At 44.1% G+C, this 18772-nt stretch overlaps 1 protein-coding gene across 6 annotated transcripts in view; it reads left to right on the top strand.

Annotated features, from left to right (window-relative positions):
• The first annotated feature begins 242 nt into the window (after nt 1-242).
• The window catches only part of RFX2 (regulatory factor X2), an 85782-nt gene continuing 67252 nt past the window's right edge, over nt 243-18772 (top strand). For all 6 annotated transcript variants that reach the window (XM_015564279.1, XM_015564278.1, XM_015564283.1 and 3 more), the window contains exon 1: nt 243-410. The gene's annotated coding sequence lies outside the window, so the exon portion shown is untranslated. The remainder of the gene's footprint in view (nt 411-18772) is intronic.

Here is an 18772-nt window from a genome sequence, read left to right on the forward strand (position 1 = left end):
GCCAGCCCCTGCGCCTCCCGCCCCAAGCCCCGCTTCAGCGCCGCGATAGGTCGGGCTTCGTCCTCTTCCTCGCCGGGAACGCCCTTTCTGACAGGCACAGCGTTCAACCAATGGGAAGCCGCCAGACCTTTCGCCCTGCCCACCAGCGCCCGTTGGAGGCGGGCATGGGCGGGCCGTTGAAGGGGTGGGGCGTGGAGCCTGGTAACCGTTGCCGGTAACAACGCCCCGCCCAGTCTCGGCGGGCGGGCGGCGCGAGGCGGTCGGCGGGAGCTCGAGGAGGAGCCGCCGCCGCCACCGCCGCCGCCATAGAGACTGTAGCCGTGGAGACTGTTACTTACCAACGGGGACCAACACGCAGCAGCAGCCGCCGCCGCGGGAGCCGCTGCCCGAACTCCCGGCCCGAACTCCAGGTGACCGATGCGACCGCCCGGGCTGGCCGGGACGGGGAGTGCTGGGGGCGGTGAGGGTCCTGGACAGGGGATGGGAGCGAGCCTCGCACCCCGCCACCGTTCATCTAAACGTCCCGGACAGCGCGCCCGCGGGACCCGTCTTCGCACCCCCAGTCCCGCAGGGGCGGCTGAGTTTAGGGGCTCCCTGAGACCCCCACCCTCCTTTTAACCAAACTCAGGAGGAGGTGGGGATCCGTCGCCTCACTTTTATAAAACTTCCGGGGTAGCGCGCCCGGGGACTCCTTTCAATCTTACCTTCAAAATCTCGGGATTGGGGGCGCCCCGACAACCTCTCTCAAACTTCCATTAGACTTCCTGCATTAGAAGCGCCCGCGGGCCTCTTTTCCTTTCTTTTACTCCCTAAACCTCTAAAGTTGGGGTTCCCGGGGACCCTTCGCTCTTTAACCTCAGACTTGTAATTAGAACGGCCTCGGAGACTCTTCACCTTAACCCCACATTCCTGGACTTGGGGGGCTCGGGGACCCTCTTCCCGTGCCGACTCCCCACACATCCTGAATTTGAGGGGCGCCCCTGGAACCGCCTTCTCACTTTTTAACCAAAAGTCGGTGCGCTTGTCTTGAGAACCCCTCCTCCTCCTCACTTTTTCACAACAAACTCCAGAGAATCTGGCTTCCTGGGAACCCGTTTTTCACTGCCCCCCCCTGGCCCCCCAAATCCTGGAGCTTTTTAGCTCCTTCGACAGCCCCTTCCCGCTGAACTCCACATTCCTTCGCACCTCGCACCTCCCCTATTTGGACTGATCGCGAAGCGAGAAAAGTTTCACCGAAAGGTATTATTATCTTACTATTTTGTTAAAGAGCCCAACTTGTGGCCCATACTCCTCGGTGGCATTTTCTCCTGCGGTTGTGCGAGTGTGTGTGTGTGTGTGTGTGTGTGTGTGCGCGCGCGCGCGCGCGCGCGCGTGTGTGAACTGCAGTCCCACCCCAACATACACCCCCTCCCCGGCTCTTCATTCCTTTCCTTTTCGCACCCGAGGAGCCGCGGCGCTCCCTCCGGCTCCGTGCTGTGGGTTTTTTCTCTCCGCTGCGCTAGGAGAGTTGGGTTTCCTAGTGGCTATTTCAAGGGTCCCCCGGGCCGAGCTGACCCTGCCATTAGGGCGGCGACGGGGGTGGTTCATCCTTATAATTTTAACCTCCGAGCTGCCCCGCAGGAATGAGGGACAAGGGCAGGATGCAGCGCAGGAGTACCGGGCTGCGCTCCCCCGTAGACCTCATGCCTGCGTCTCCGTGTGATGCCTTCCTCTAATTATTTCCTTGTTTTGTGCAATAGTCTGTGCAGACTCTCATGAGTTCCCCCCCCCCATCAGCTTTATCTTTGCAAATCCAAAATATCAAACCTATGCAAGGCTCTCAGTTCTGACTTCCCCAACAAAATAACGATAATAATAATGACATAAAACATTAACAACAGTTTTTTTATGACTGCACATATTGTCAATATGTTTTCATCTTTTTGCTTCATGTCCTGAAATATTCTTTATTTGCTCATATAAAGACCCTTACCCTCTGTCCTGGGAAGTAGAGGGGGGGTGGTGTTACCCACTCAAGTTTAAAGATTTGAACTGACTCTAAAATAACCTTAGAAATGGCTACTCACCTGCTCTGAGCAGAGAAATGTGTGGAAAGCCCTCTCCAGAAAAGGGCGTTAATTTTCATGATGACCAGCGAGCGCTTCTTCTCCCACAGGCTTGATGGAGTATGGGAGGGGACTTGGTAGTTTTTATTAAAAAGACTTCCCATAAAATATGACGGAAACGATAATCAGTTCTGTGATCCTGTGATATTCCAACCAATTTGGGTCAGGAGTGAGTTCAGAAATGCTTTGCCCCGCAGTAAAAGCTAAACTGAATTATTTAGCCCTTTAGGTACGTTTATGTCTTCTTCCAGATAAACCGTCAAACGCTCAAAAGGGGAATCAGGAGGACAGGGCAGAGTTATTAATTACCCCCAATTAGCAGAACAAGTCCTTGGAAATTCAGATGTTATTTGCTTTCTGGGTGAAGGGCACATATTACCTTAATATTCATCTATTAACTACATTTATCACAGGAGCACTGCTGGCATGAGCCATGCACCAGAAATGGAGATGCTTTGAAATTGTTTATCTGGCTCTTTTTATTCCTTAGATCAAAATTATAGTTTCAGATTGGAGTTATAAAATTAATATTGATCAATATTTAATTTAATTTTAATCATAATTGAGTCAAAAGTTTGGATGTTATTGTGGGGTTTTTATAGTCATGTGTGGTTATTTTGTCATAAAATTGCAGGGACTAAAGGAGTCATATCTTATAATATATTTGGGTCTTTTTAATTAACTGCAGGTTGACCAATAACTTAAATAATATGCTCCCCTTATACACATCTACTTGTTTGTAAAATGTGAAACTATTTAAAAAGTAAGTTCTCAGAGAAACTGTCTTGCTTGTGGGAACCCTCATGAACTAACACTAGTATAAGTTCTGACCTAGTATCAGAAGCCCCATCCAGGACACATCCAGCACATACACTCACATATCTATATGGAATTGAATGCAGATTCCCACTAAAGGAGATAAGAACCATCAATAACTTCTTGTCAGTTCAGGTCAGATTTGTTGCCAAGTGAGTCCGTGCCAAATGAGCAGAAATTTCCTGTTTTCAGAGCTTTTTGGATTTTGGCATTATTATAAGGGAATGTGGACTTGAATATAAAAAAGGGTCTTTTGCCCTGGCCAGTGTGGCTCAGTCGGTTGGAGCATCATCCCATGCACCAAAAGGTGGTGGGTTTGATTCCTGGTTTCAGATTCAGTCTTTGGTCTGGGCATGTATAAGGAGGTATTTCACGGCACTGTTCTCCCCTCACCCTTCTCTTTCTCTTTTTCTTCCTCTGAAATCATTTTTTTTAAAGGGCGTTTTCTAGAATGTAAATGACAGTTGGCTCCACCACAACACCGTTTTCTTAGACACATGCCTGACACTGAGTGTGTACTTATTTTGTCCAATGAATGAATGGAATATCCATTGGGAATTAGAGAGAAAACTGGTAACTACCTATATGCTTTTTGTAAACCCCAAGGTCAGCAAACTAATTCTTAAAGGAAAAATAAAAGTGGGAGAACTTGAGTAGAGGAAGACACAGAATCAGGTAGTAGGATGTGAGATAAGGAGTGGGTGAGTCTGGGGGAATTCGTGCCGGGGAAGCTCAGACTAAGATGACGAATGCGGAGACAGGCTTCTAAGAGTTTCCTAGCAGAAAAGTCTGGACAGCTGCCTGTAGACACATCCAGATGATTCTGACAGGCAATTCAAACATGAGGTGGCCAAACAGAGCTCAAGATAGTCCCCCCAGTTCTGCTCCTCCCAGGCTGCGGCCACCCTTCATGAGTATCTACTGGCTTCATTCAGCTGCTAAGGCCAAAACTTTGTCATTGTTCTCCATTCTTCTGTCTTTCAAGTCATCAGCAAAATTGCCCACTCCACCTTCATGGGGACCTAGAATCTAACTATGACTGGCCACTTCCACTGCCCACCCCCTGTTCCAAGCCACCATCACCTGTTGCCCAGATGATTTTAGCCTCTTAACCTGGAAGAGGGAGGAGTCACATTGTGTCTTCCTCAGTTCCCATTTTACTTAGAGCAAAAGCCAAAGTTCTCCCTCCATCCCAGGCCCCACCTCCAGCCCCACCCCAATATGTCTTTTTTTAAAATCCTCATCCAGAGATATGTTTATTGATTTTTTTTGGGGGGGGTGGCGGTTGGAGAGAGGCAAAGAGACAGAAACATGGATCAGTTGCCTCTTATAGGCACCCCTACTAGGGATTGAACCCACAAGCTAGGTATGTGCCCTGACTAGGAATCAAACTCGCAACCTTTTGGTGTGTGGGACGATTCTCCAACCAACTGAGCCACACCAGCCAGGGCACCTCAATATCTCTTTGGCCTAATCTCCAACCATGATCCCCTGTGCTCACTCCACTTCTTACCGGCCTCCCAGAAGTTCCTCAAACCCTCTGCCCAGAAAGTTATTGGCCCAGATAATGGGGGGTTGGAAGAAGCTGCTCCCTCATTGTCTTCAGGCCTTTTCAAACATGTCACCTTCCCACTTGCATGTGATGCACTCTTAGCCTCCTTCCCTGCTTTCTTGGCCTCCTTAGCATTATCACTGTCTGTCTAACACACTGTATATTATGCATATTGATTTTATTATTATCTCTTCGTGGAGTGTCAGCTCCATTAGGGAAGGAAGCTCTGTGTTTTATGAACTTCTGTGCTCCTGGGGCTGAGAATAATTCTGGCACTAAGTCAGCCCTTGATACATATTTGTTAAATGAATAAATGGTTTCCTGCACAGGTATGGGAAAGCATATGCAGAAATTAAGAGTTGTTCCTTGTCTGATATATACAGCCATCTATGAGACTCAGTGCAGCTCAGACCAGATGAAGAGAAAAGGAAAAACTGCAGGCAGGTTGGATGTAGAACATATTGCAGAGGTGGGCTTTGGGGCCTGGCAGAAGGGCTTAAAGTGTGCACCTTCGTTTATTAGCTCTCTGACTCCAGGTAAGATTTGGCATCTGTGAAATAGGTAATAGTAGCTTTATGGTTGCTTTATTAGAAATAATATCTATAAACTTATTAGTACAGGGCCTGGCACATAATAGGTACTCTACAAAGAGTTGTTGTTGTTGTTGTTGTTATTATTATTATTATTATTATTATTATTAAGGGGATAAATAGAAGTGGCCTGAGATTATTTTTTATTTTGGTTTCCTGCCTAGTACCAAATGCTGAGTAGACAATGACTGAACATGTCTTGCTTCATTGAGTGGGCAAGCCTTACGCTGCCTGTTTTAGGGTGGGAAATGCCCTTCCATTAGTGTGGAAATTCATTGGTATAAATATGTCACTCTGCAAACGTAAGTTCTCTGCAATCATGAAACACCAACTAGTCACTCACAGTCCCACATCTTGATTGTGGTTTAGATCCTTCTGAAATTATACCCAAAACATCACACTCTTGGAGTGGGTTTTGTGGAGTGACCAGCCCTATAGGTAGAACATAGAGATGAGAACATTTAAACACTGGTTTCCCTTCTCTGTTATCACTGGCTCTTTAATGCCACTGGTATAAGTCTGGAATCAGCCACTTGGAGGTGAGACCTGGTCTTCTTGCCAGGACTTGAGTTAAGCCCTCAGGGGCAGACGGCCTTGGCCTTGCTCCTTGCTGCAGCTCACTTCTTTTTTCCTGAAATGCATTCCTGTTTTATGATACATAGGTTTTGTATGTTTTATGCTCTGGCAACTCCTTATTTTTCAATTTGTGACTGCTATGACTTTCTGAAAAATATAGTTAACTTCCCAAACCTGTAGGTCAGTGATGGCGAACCTATGACACTCGTGTCAGAGGTGACACGCAAACTCATTTTTTTGGTTGATTTTTCTTTGTTAAATGGCATTTAAATATATAAAATAAATATCAAAAATATAAGTCTTTGTTTTACTGTGGTTGCAAATATCAAAAAATTTCTAGATGTGACACGGCACCAGAGTTAAGTTAGGGTTTTTCAAAATGCTGATACGCCGAGCTCAAAAGGTTCGCCATCACTGCTGTAGGTGATACATACAGTAAGTGGATTTCAGATACTGTGAATCAAATTACAGCTGCCATAGTCCATGTTTAAAAAATATATATAAAGCCATTAAAAATATGTAGAACTTACATGTAATGGCCCAACAAAGCGATTGTCATTTACCATGGAATGAAGTCCAGATATGTAAGCCTATTTCTACTAAGATATTTGCAGTTATTTTGAGTGTGTGTGTGTGTGTGTGTGTGTAAAGTAAGTAAGTAAGTTTAAGAACTGGACTGCTGGTGTCCAGGGAAACTCTTCAGGAAGTGACAGTTGAGCTGAGACTGAAATGGTGACCAGGAGTGGCCCTGTGGACTTCAGAGGGAAGAGCTTTCCGGGGGAGGGGGGGCAGCACCGCAGCAGGTGTAAAGGTCCTGGGGCAAGAGGAATGAGCTGGGCCTGGTCAAGGCAGAGAAAGGCAGCTGTGTGTCTGATGCCTGGGGAGCAAAAGGAGGAGAGGCAGAGGGTCCCAGAAGCCATGGGGAAGAGTCTGGATGCTATTCTAAGTATGAATTAGATTGTTGGTAGATTTCTCCTCTGCCTGTAATTGTCAGCTCTGTGGTGTCTAGTCCTTTGTCAGAAGACCTGCTTTCTGAGTCTCTGACATTTGTCATTCATTCATTCATTCATTCATTCATTGTTCTCTCAGTCGAGTACTATCCTCTGAGGTTATGAAGATCAAATACCAACTAGGAAAGGAAACCAGCTTCAAAAAGGTTCTGTGCTGGATATGTGCCCTGACTAGGAATTGGTGTCTCTGTATGGCACAGTGAGTAAGTGCACAGAGGAGGGGCCAAGAGAGGTGTCCAGGAGATGGATTTAAGCTGATTCTGGGTACTGATGTCCTGCAGGCTGTCCGTAACTAGAGTAGTGGCGTGGCTGTTTTCAGCAAGTTGAATGCAGGATACAAGGATGATTAGGAGGAGAGCAAGTGTCAGCCAACTGCAGCCTGTTTTTGTAAGTAAAGTATTATTGGCACACAGCCACACCCATTCATTTACCTACCATCTCTGGCAGCTTTGGCATAGCAATGGCAGCATTGAATATTTGTGGCAGAGATAGAATGTGGATCGCAAAGCCTAAAATATTTACTGTTTGGGCCTTTGCAGGAAACATATGCGACCCCCAGCTAGACAAATGGAATTTATCTCTCCGGTGCTGGACTGAGAGGTGTGTGTGGAAGCAGCTTTATGATCAGGCATGATTTTTGTAGATGCATCAGAAATCTTGGAGCCTGGAGGTTGGCAATGGAAGAGATTAATGTTGCCATAGTCCAAGCGAAGGGCGACAGGGCCTGCCTGACAGCTCCAGCTGCGGGGGTACTGGGGAAGACAGAATTGTGGGGTTTTCTGGGACCTGGTGACCTGCTGTGGGACAGGAGACAGGAGGACCCCAGAGCAATTCCCAAATGTCTGACTTTGGGGATCAGGTGGAACATGTTGCTTCAATGAGTGAGGGACCACAGGAGAAGCTGCTTTTGGGTGGGGGTGGGGGCATTTAGGAGTTCAGTCATGGGCTTGCCCAGCTTGAGATGTCTGTGGGACACTTAAGTGGGGCCCTTTTCCAGTATGCACAGCTGGATTTCAGGGTCTGGAGCTGAGGGGGACAGTCCAGGCTGGAGGTCAGGATCTAGGAGCTGTCAGCATACAATTGGTCATTTCAGTCATGAAAACAGATGAGATCACCCAGGGAGAGGGTGGAGAGGGAGCATAGAGGGCCAGAGCACAGCCTTCAAGGAGCAGGAAACCAATTAAGAATCAGAGGAAAGTGAGTTTATTAAACTGTGGCAAGACATGAAATTTTGAAACATTAAAATTTACTATTTTAACCATTTTAAGTGTGTAATTCCGTGGCATTAAGTACATTCACATTGTTGTGCAACCATCACCATCATCCTGCTCCAGAGCTTTCTCATCTTCCCAAACTGAAACTGAACCTCTGTCCCCGTTTTCACACCAATTCCCTATTCCCCTCCCCCAATCCCTGGCTCCCATCATCTACTTTGTTTCTATGGATTTGACTTCTCTAGGGACCTCATATAAGTGGAACCCTACAGTATTTGTTCTTTTGTGTCTGGCTAATTCACCAAGTATAATGCTCTGAAGTTTCATCCTTGTAGCATGTCAGAATTTCCTTCTTTTTCAAGGTTAAATAATATTCCATTGTCTAGGTGGACCACATTGTGTTTATCCATTCATCCGTCTGTCCATGGACACGTGGGTTGTTCTCACCCTTTGGCCATTGTGTATAATGCTGGGCAGAAGAGGTATTGAGGAGATTTTTAGATGGAAGGAGTAATTGGAAATGGACTCTGCAGGCAAAGGGAGAGTAACTCAAGGACTGAACACCAGGAAGCATGAGGACTGATGGAGACCAGAATGCTTAGACTGGGACCAGTCCCCACAGAAGGCAGACGGCTTGACTCATGAGCGCCTATTTCCCTGGAAATGTGTTGAAATCATCCTAATGATATAGAAGTCCATTCCTAAAGTCATAATAGCACTTAATTATGCTTACATTTTAAAAATAGGAATTGTTTATCTTTTAGAAACAGTGCCATGTTTCTAGGATATGTTTCTGTCCAAAAGGTGATCCGTGGGGTAAGTAAGGCCTTGGAAGCAGTTTCCAAAAAAATTACCAGCCCACAAGTATGTTCCAGCTCCACCCTGGCCAGGGAGAACCCAAAGAAAACACACAGCGCTCTCCCACCTCTGCTGTTCTCCTCAGAATATGTACAGGCAGATGCAGCCTGCTTTGAGAAAAAATACATTTGAAATTCCAGACCCACAGAAAATAGCTTAAAGGATATGTTCTGCTTTTTCAAAGAAGTCTTCATTTTCTAGAAGAATTCACTTATGAGGGACTTCTTTATGGGAGGAGCTCTCTTGGTCCTCCGTCCATTCAGCAAATATTTGTGAGCCCCAAATCTCAAACATCTTATAATTAAATACTTTAAGGTTTTTTTTTTGTTTGTTTTTTTAAATATATTTTATTGATTTTTTACAGAGAGGAAGGGAGAGAGATAGAGAGTTAGAACCATCGATGAGAGAGAAACATCGATCAGCTGCCTCCTGCACATCTCCTACTGGGGATGTGCCCGCAACCCAGGTACATGCCCTTGACCGGAATCAAACTGGGACCCTTCAGTCCGCAGGCCGACGCTCTATCCACTGACCCAAACCGGTTCCGGCATAAGTGTTTTAATATAACATCATGTGGCAAGTTAAGAGGGGAGAAGATGCTAGAGAATTTTACAATTGTTAGCAACCATTGGCCACTGACATTCAGATCCGAAGTTAAAGCATAAACTGTGGATATATTATTTTAGGAGCTTGCTAATTGTGTAAATCATGGTATGGTTGTACAGCCAACTCTTAAAATGACAACTGAGAGTAAATAGAAAGTATTTCTGGAAGCCCTGTGTGACTCAGTTAATTGCTGACCTTAGGTCACAACTGAGTATGTACTTGTCAGCTGGGCTCTAATCGCTGGGAGTCCAGTGCAAGGGAAAGGTTCAGCATTTAGTGGCTATTTTAGATGGTGGAGTTAGAAGTGGTGATAGAGCAACAAGGTGGTGCCCCCACTAGACTTCTGGTTGGAAGCTTCTCCTCTCCCCTTTGTGGGGTCTACATAGCCTAACTTCTGTCTCTCTCATAGCTCCAGTGGTGACTGGAGTCCTTTGTCCTACTTGCTACAAGGGGCCCAGCCCTCTTCTCCTGACCTAGGAACACTATTTCCTCAGCCTTCAGTTCACCACATCACTTCTTACCCTTCAGACCTGGGTTACCTCTTTATCTCCTCCTGCCTCAGTTCTCCTGGGCTACGTCAGGAGGGAAGGATGGACAATTTCTCTCTACTTTTGTTAGCCAAACTGATGGACTGGCCCTTCTCCTTTGTCATAACCATATCCTACTTAGCTTGGTTCAAGGCTTGTCTCCATTCAGCCCTATTTCCATTTTCATTGCCTCGTCTTTCACTATTTCTCCGAATGGGCTTGCAATCCCTTAAACAGGTCTTATACTTTTGTCTCCCCTCTCTCTGGAATGTCATTGCTACTGATGACAATCTTACTCTTCTCTGAAGACCCTTGCCCAATGCTCTCTCACCATGGAGACCTGAGATTTTAATTGCTGAGCTGAATGGGAAAATGTCAGACTAGGGCGGAGCTTTTCCTCCTCAGCACTGTTGACAACTCTGTGGGGCTGGACCATTCTGGTGGAGGGTGGGAGGCCATCTTGAGCACTGTAGGTATTGAGCGACATCCCAGGCTTCCATCTGCCAGAGCACCCACCTACTCCCAAGTTGTAACATAACCATGTCTCCAAGCATGACCAAGTGTCCCCTCGATGACAGAATCATCTCCTAGTTAGGGACCACAGAACTAATCTGCCAGAAGCGGCAGTGACTCCTGAAGTGGCACAGCCTGTAGATTTAGCATCCAAGGCTACTTGGACATGTTGTGATTTATGTGTCTTATTTCCTGTCTCAGTTGTATACTTCTGGGGGACAGCTGGGACTTTCCATAGGACTTCATATTTAATACATGAGTGAATAAAACACTTGAGCCAGAGTGCTCTTCAGAGGGCATGACCTACAGCAAGTAATGGCAGCCTTTTGTGGTTTTCAGTATGTTCACAAAGTTATACAAGCATCCCCACTATCTAGTTCCAGAATATTTTCATCACCCCAAAAGAAGCTCCATCCCCTTAGCATTCACCCTCATCCCCCTGCCCATCCCCTGACAACCACTAACCCACTGCCTGTCTCTGGGGACGTGCCTGTTAAATGGAATCACACATTCTGGCTTCTCTCACTGAGATGTTTTCAAGGTCTGTTCATATTGTAGCAAGTGTCAGTGCTTCACTCATTTTCATAATTTTCAATTTTTCTTTTGCAAAAAAAAGGGATCATATTCTGCCCATTGCTCTGCAACTTGCTCTTTCCATCTAGTATTTAGTCCATATCTTTCCTTATTACTATTCATATGTCCATCTCATTCTCTCCAAATAACTGCATGAGATTCCACTGCACAGCTGTGGCTAAGGTATTGAATTAGCCTCTTATTGAGGGGCATTGAGCTCATCCTTTTTCACTTTACCAGTGACGCTGCAGTAAACAACCTTGTCCAAACATCTCTGTGCACATGTATGTATGAGGTGTCAGCAAGTTCCCGGAGGAACTTGCTGGGTTCAGGGGACTTCCTTTCCCTGCATTAGCTTTCTCTCATCACATTCACACTCCATTTCTGTAGTGAAGGCCGCTGTCCATTCGTGTCCTTGCCTGCACCTACACCATCTCCAGCATGACTAGCTGGCATCACCTCCTCCAGTTCCTACCCACACCATGGGGCTGTCACAATAGGCCTGTCCCAACTCCCAGTCCTTTTCATAAAATAGTGGGTGACAGACCTTTTGACAACCTGGTGAAAATGTGCATCCTCCCCTTAGGAAAGTGCACGATGAATGTGTACTTCTGCCTGCGATCAGAACCTCTCCCTAGACCAGTCCCTACTTTCTAGTCAATTCCGCCCTTCCATTTCACAGCCTTCCAGTGCCAGACTCAGCCCCAGTCTGTCACCAGAGCTGTGTCCATGCCTGTGTGTACCTCTGGGGGAGGCCCTGCGTGGGATCTGGTTTGTGCCCATACAAGTTCATGCTTGTTGCCTTGACTCTGAGCCGATTCTCACATAGCAACAGCATTTCCCCTCCCCTTTGAATTCCCCATTGATATATGGCTTTCAGCTCTTTGCTACCTTGATACTCCAGCAAATCATTCATTCTGCTGCCTTCCCAGCAGAAACCTGACCTAGCAGTCCGGCATGCAACCTCTGGGCCACTCTCCATCCATAATCTACCGAATTGGGTCACTGTCCTCCATATGCCAGCAAAGGGACCCAAGCTCCTGTTGTAGTGTCTGCTGCTGCTGTTGAACTTTCTTTCTTGTGTAGGTGACTTCTTACTATAGTGAAGACCGTTTCTGTCTGCAAACAATTGAAAACCAGAATTCTGATGCCCTAATTGTAGATGAAGTCATCCATCCTTAATGCGAGCTTTTCTTCCACTTTAAATTTAATGGAAAAAAATTTAAAATAAGGATATTTTTCTTTTTAACATCCTTTGAGACTTCTGAGACACTAACCTAATCTGGTTTTTCTTTTTTAGTTTTCATGAATATAGAATCTTCTAGAAACTATCTGCTCCTTTATTCTCTAATGATGATGTTCTCTTAGGGCTTTTGGCCAGAAAGTCTCTAATTCTTTGATTCCTAAACTGAGACATATTCTGGTTTCAAATTCCTGAGGGTGAAGTGCCTACCCTAGCTGTTCATTCTTCATTCATTGCTCCCCTTGTTGGTTCTCTTTACAGGACACATCTAACCAAATGTTTTGGCATTTTTTTACATACAACCACCACCACTGTCACTGGAGGTTTTCAAATAGAAAGTCTCACTAGGATAGTGTGTTGGGGGTGTTTTGTTTGTAAACAAAGTTTATTTCTGAAAACTTAAAAAATTTTGACCAAGTTCTTAGGCCTAACTTTCTCATCATTTCAAATCAACATCATATTTCAGTTCTTCTTAGGTGAAGAATATAGGGACCATTTTAGGTTATATATCATCTATTTTTCTTCTTGTCTGGCATTTGTCAACACTTGCTGAGTCTTTTTTTTTAATTGAAATAAAATTCACATTACATAGAATTCACAATTTTTTAATGCTATGCACACTTCTTTTTTTAACGTTCTTAATGATTTTTAGGGAGAGAAGACGGGAAAGGGATAGATAGATAGATAGATAGATAGAAACATCAATGATGAGAATCATCAATCAGTTGTCTCCTATGTACCCCCTACAGGAGATTGAACCCGCCATCTGGGCATGTGTGCTGATCAGTAATGGAACCAGTGACATCTTGGTTCATGGGTCGATGCTCAACCACTGAGCCACACCGGCTGGGCAAAAATTCACAATTTTAAAGTATAATTCAGTGGTTTTTATGATATTCAAAATACTATGCAACCATCATCACTATCTTATTCTAGAACATTTCCATCACCCCTAAACAAACCCTGTGCCCAGTAGTAGTCACTCCCAATCCCCATCCCTAACAACCTTCATCCACTTTCTTGGATTTGCCTGTTCTGGATATTTCCTATAAATGCTGTCATATAATATGTGGCTCCTTTTGTGACTGGCTTCTTCCACGGAGCATAATGTGTTGAAGTTCACCCATGTTGTAATGAGTGTCAGTGCTTCCTTTCCTTTTTTGGCTGAAAAATATTCCAATGTGGATGGACCATACTTGTTTATCCATTTATTTGTGATGGACATTTGAGTTGTTTCTTTTTGGCTGTTGTGAATATTGCTGCTATGAACATTTGTGGACAAGTTGTTATATGAGATAGGTCTTCGTTTTTCTTGGGTAGTAAATACCTAGAAGTGGAATTGCCAGGTCATATGGTAACTCCATGTTTAACTTCTTGAGGAACTGCCAAATGTTTTCCACAGCAGTTGCCCATTTTTCTTTCCCACTAGCCGTGTAGGAGGGTTCCAGTTTCTCCACATCCTCACCAGCACTTGATATTCTCCCTTGTTTTTATTATAGCCAACCTACTAGGTGTGAAGTAATACCTTGTTGTGGTTTTTTATTTCATTTTCCAAACGACTAATAATGTTGAGCATCTCTTCATATGCTTATTAGTGTTTGCACATCTTCTTTGGAGAAATGTCTATCCAAAGGTGACATCTTTTACAATATTTTTGCATCCACAAGTTTCTCTTTCTCTATGAAATGCCCAAAAACCCTAAATCATAAAGGGGCAAGACACACATCCGAGCGCAGTGGCGGAGGGAAGGGAGGGTGAGAACTGACAAGACACGAGGCCTGTCTTCTCTCCCTTGTAACATGGCTCCTACCTCTGGCCTTTGGGCACCCCCATTTACAGATACTTCCTGAAATCCTGCATTTTCAGGTTTTGCTTTTTGGAACTTTCTGGGATTTTTTTTGGGGGGGGAATATTTTTTATCCAAAGTTGGTTGAATCTGGAAATGCAAAACTGGTGGATACAGAGGGCCGGCTGTGATTATATGGGCTCTTTGATATCCATTTATTTATCCTGGATTATTTTAGGCTCTCTTTTAGAGACATATGAGTCTAACTGTCTGAGTCTAGTACAGGGTCAGCAGTCCATGGGCTAAGTCAAACCAACTGCTTGATTTTGTACAGCTAAGAGTTAAGACTGGCTTTTTACATTTTTACATGATTTTTAAATGGAACACATGAAATTACATGAAATTCGGAGTCTATCAATAAAGTTCTATTGGCACCTGTCAACGTTCATTTATGTACATATTGTCTATGGTGGCTGGTACCCTATGACAGAGGAGTTGAGTAGTCTCAACAGAGATCATCCGACTCACAAAGCTTACAATAATTGCTGTTGGGGCCTAACCAGTTTGGCTCAGTGGATAGAGCATTGGCCTGGGAACTGAAGGGTCCCAGGTTCGATTCCTGTCAAGGGCACATACCTGGGTTGCAGACTTAATCCCCACCAGGGGGGGAGGCAACCGATCAATGATTCTCATCATTGATGTTTCTCTCTCTCCCTTTCCCTTCCTCTCTGAAGTCAATAAACATATAAATAAATATGAAAGGTGGTTTTAAAAAAGAAAAAGACTTACCCTGAAATGGAAAACAAAACATCAACCAATACTATTTTTTTAAAATTGCTGTTGGGGCCTTTATAGAACAGTTTCCTACACACTAGGCTAACACACAGCACTGGTTATATGTGACTACCCCTGGCACATCATCATAAGGCTGATTTAGAAGTTTATGAAACTCCTTAGAATATTCAGTAGTGCTTAACATTATTTTTGCTTCCTTAATGGGTGAGAGGAATAGTATTTACCTTATTATCTTCTCTTGTTTGCTGTAATTAAGGAAGAGTCTTCATCTGGCCACATCCTTTTGCAGGCGCAATCCCCTTTGCCTTTTTATATCTATAAAACTGTGCCCTTTTATAAATTTTAATTCCACAACACCTGGCCTTTCTCTTCAGGACCTGGAGCTGAGGTTAGGCTTAGACCAACACTCCTTGGTGGGAAGGTGCTCTGCAGTCAGGAAGCATTGGTTTCTTTTTGTTTTGGTCCTTGGCTCACCGATACTTGGCTCCCAGTGGCTGTCACTCAAGGACAGCTGCTCCCTATGGGCAGGTCGGACCAGCTCTGCAATTTGGTGTGCACGTCATGGCACCGAGCAGGGATTTCTGAAACGAATGACTGCTATAGATGATGGTGCAAGGAAACAGGCTCCCGTGTGGGAAACACTGACACCTGTAACCAGTTGGCTTTGTATGGGAGCACACTATAATAGTGACACATAAGAAGAAAAATGTGTAATGGCTTATCCATAAGGAAAAAAAAATCAGTGTTTAGAGATCAAAACGGCGAACTGGTTCCACATTTCAGTTTTTTCCATATACAGCTAACATGACACTTGAAATGTATTCTGCATGACTTCGAAATCATTTTTATAGCTGGATTTTTCAGAATTGAGACATGGCTAGATCTCCAGGAGGAGCAGAACTGGTGTTGGGCTTCTCTGGGATAAGAATGTAAGAATGATTCATCTTAACCCTCTTGCCATGGGAGTAGTCAATGTTGACTACCAAAGATGGCAAGTTTGGTTTGTATCCTTGATTCCTTTGGGATAGACCCTAGAAAAGATCATGACTTCTCCTTTCTCTTCTTTATTCCCCACTGGCAGATGATTCCATTTCAAGTTTCCTCCAATCTGTGGCATTTCCTGGGCTTTGGTGTCCTGTGTGTTAGGTGGTGCCAAGGTGGTCATTGAAGATACAGCTAACTATCAGCATGATCCCTTCCTGAACTGTTTGAATTCCTAAATATAGAGTATGGGAAAGAAGTCTAGCTGCCTTCAGACTGTGGCTTCCTAGAGACAGGCATGTCTTCTGTGACTGTCTCACCTGACCACATCTCTTCCATATGTGATTGGGGACCCACTGTCACCATTTTGCCCCTCCTCTAGGAAGTAAATTAATTGTGTCACTTACTTCTAAAGACTACTGACCTGCCTGGATTGTACAATGAGCCTCATCTAAAGCTGGTATCCTTGCCCTGGCTGGTATTGCTCGGTGGTTGACTTTGAAATCATTGAAAGGTTGTTGGTTCGATTCCCGGTCAAGGCACATACCCAGATTGCAGGTTCGATTCCCAGTGAGGGTGCACACTGGAGGCAACTGATTGATGTTTCTCACATCGATTTATTTTCTCTCTCCCTCTCCCTTCCTCTATTAAAAATTTTATTTAAAAACTGAAATTCTTGAATTCATGAACTTAAGTTAAAAGCAGACTCCCCATCCTCCAACCCCTCCCCTCGCCCCCTCCCCAAGAAAAAACACGTATCATCAGTAGTTCGTAATCTTTCTTCAGGTCCACTTTCAAAATTTGCTGAAAGTTGGCAATTTTTTCCTCAAAAGAACAGGCATAGACATATGCATACTACCCCACTTATATTTCATGTTCAAGTTCAGGTTCATGGACTCCCTGAGGTATACCCTCATGAATCCATGGACCCTGCCCTGGGACCAGCCCCGGGGGTCCCTTTATTTTATAGTCAGAGGTAAATAAGGTAATGGTTTCCATAGTTACAGTGTTCTTGTGAGTTTCACTTGTTTTTGTTCTTGTTCTTGCTGCACTTCCCTCAGCCCATTAGCTTCCCAGATAAGATCTAGGGAGATGTCATAAGGTCAAGCCTAATTATGCTTAAGAGGACTGTGCCCTCTAAGCTGGGACTTGTTTGTGACTTTGTCAACAGGTCAGTCCGAGGTTTAACCCTATAGCGGTTCCCCAGTTATAGGATCCTGCTGTAGTCATTTGAATGGGCAAACTGCAGAGTTTAAACCACCTTCTGAGTATTCTCTAGGTATTTAAAAGTAGAAGGACAAAAATTAGGTGAAAATCTAACACTTTGTTTTAAACAAAAATGGCGGGGGTCCTCGCATAATGTTTGTATTGTCGTAGAGTAGTGTGGGTAACTACACACAAATTCCATTCATCAATGAGAATAGGAATAAGAGTTATGTGCAGATGTCTACTACCATCAGGGAAAAGTAGAATTCATCTAATGCAGCGGTTCTCAACCTGTGGGTCGTGACCCCTTTGGGGGTTGAATGACCCTTTCACAGGGGTCACCTAAGACCATAAGAACACACATATATAATTACATATTGTTTTTGTGATTAATCACTATGCTTTAATTATGTTCAATTTGTAACAATGAAATTGGGGGTCACCACAACGTGAGGAACTGTATTAAAGGGTCGCAGCATTAGGAAGGTTGAGAACCACTGATCTAATGCATGTCAACTTCTTTTACAAATTCACTTTTCATATGCTCTCTTTGGCAAGAGTAGATATTTGTGTGTTGTTACTTATTTACTTGTTTATAATATTTTACTCCAAGGGTACCAAGGCCATTCAATGGGGGAAAGGACAGTCTTTTCAACAAATGATGTTGGAAAATTGCATATCCACATACAGGAGAATGAAGTTGGACCCTTGTCTTACACCATATAAAAAGACTAACTTAAAATGCATCAAAGACCTCAATGTAAGAGCTAAAACTATAAAATTCATAGAAGAAATCAGGGGGGCGGGGGCTGTTCTTCATGACATTGGATTCAGCAGTGATTCCTTAGATATGACACCAAAGGCAGAGACAACAAATGGAAAAAATAGATAAATTTGATTTCATGAAAATTAAAAACTTTCGTCCATCACAAGACACTATCAACAGAGTAAAAAGACAACCCATGGAATGGGAAACAATGTTTGCAAATCATATATTTAATTCAGGATTAATATCCAGACTATATAGAGAACTCCTACAACTCAACATCAAAAAAACAACTTGATTTAGAAATAGGCAAATATTTGACTAGATACTTCTGTAAAGAAGATACATATAGCCAATAAGTACATGAAAAGATGTTCAATATCATTAATCATTAAAATAAAAAAATCACAATGAGATGCCGGTTTTGCATAACTAGACGACTATTATTTTAAAAAGCAGAAAAGTAAATAACGTGTTGGTGACAATGTGAGGAAATTAGAACCCTTGTGCATGGCTGGTGGGCAAGTAAAATGGTGCAGCTTCTGTGGAAACCAGTATGGAGGTTCCTCAAAATAGATATAGAACTACTGTATCATCCTGCAGTCCCACTTCTGGGTAGATACCTAGAGATTTGAACAGATCTTTGCACACCCATGATCAGAGCAGCGTTATTCACAATAGCCAAGGTGGAAGCAACCCAAGTGTTCATCGATAGATGATGGATAAACACCATTTACACAATGTGGTGCATTCACATAATGGAATATTATTCAACCTTGAAAAGGAAGGAAATTCTGACAACTGCTACAACATGGATGAGCCTTGGTAGTGATAATCCAGTCACAAAAGGATGAATATTGTATGACTCCCTCACAGGAGGTTCTTAGAGGAGTCAAATTCAGAGACAAAGTAGAATGAGTGAGCCTTGATTGGATTGGCTCAGTGGATGGAGCCTTGGCCTGAGGACTGAAGGGTCCTGGGTTTGATTCCGGTCAAGGGCATGTACCTTGGTTGCGGGCACATCCCCAGTAGTGGGTGTGCAGGAGGCAGCTAAT

Source organism: Myotis davidii, unplaced genomic scaffold (assembly GCF_000327345.1).
Source record: "Myotis davidii unplaced genomic scaffold, ASM32734v1 scaffold341, whole genome shotgun sequence".
NCBI lineage: Eukaryota > Metazoa > Chordata > Mammalia > Chiroptera > Vespertilionidae > Myotis > Myotis davidii.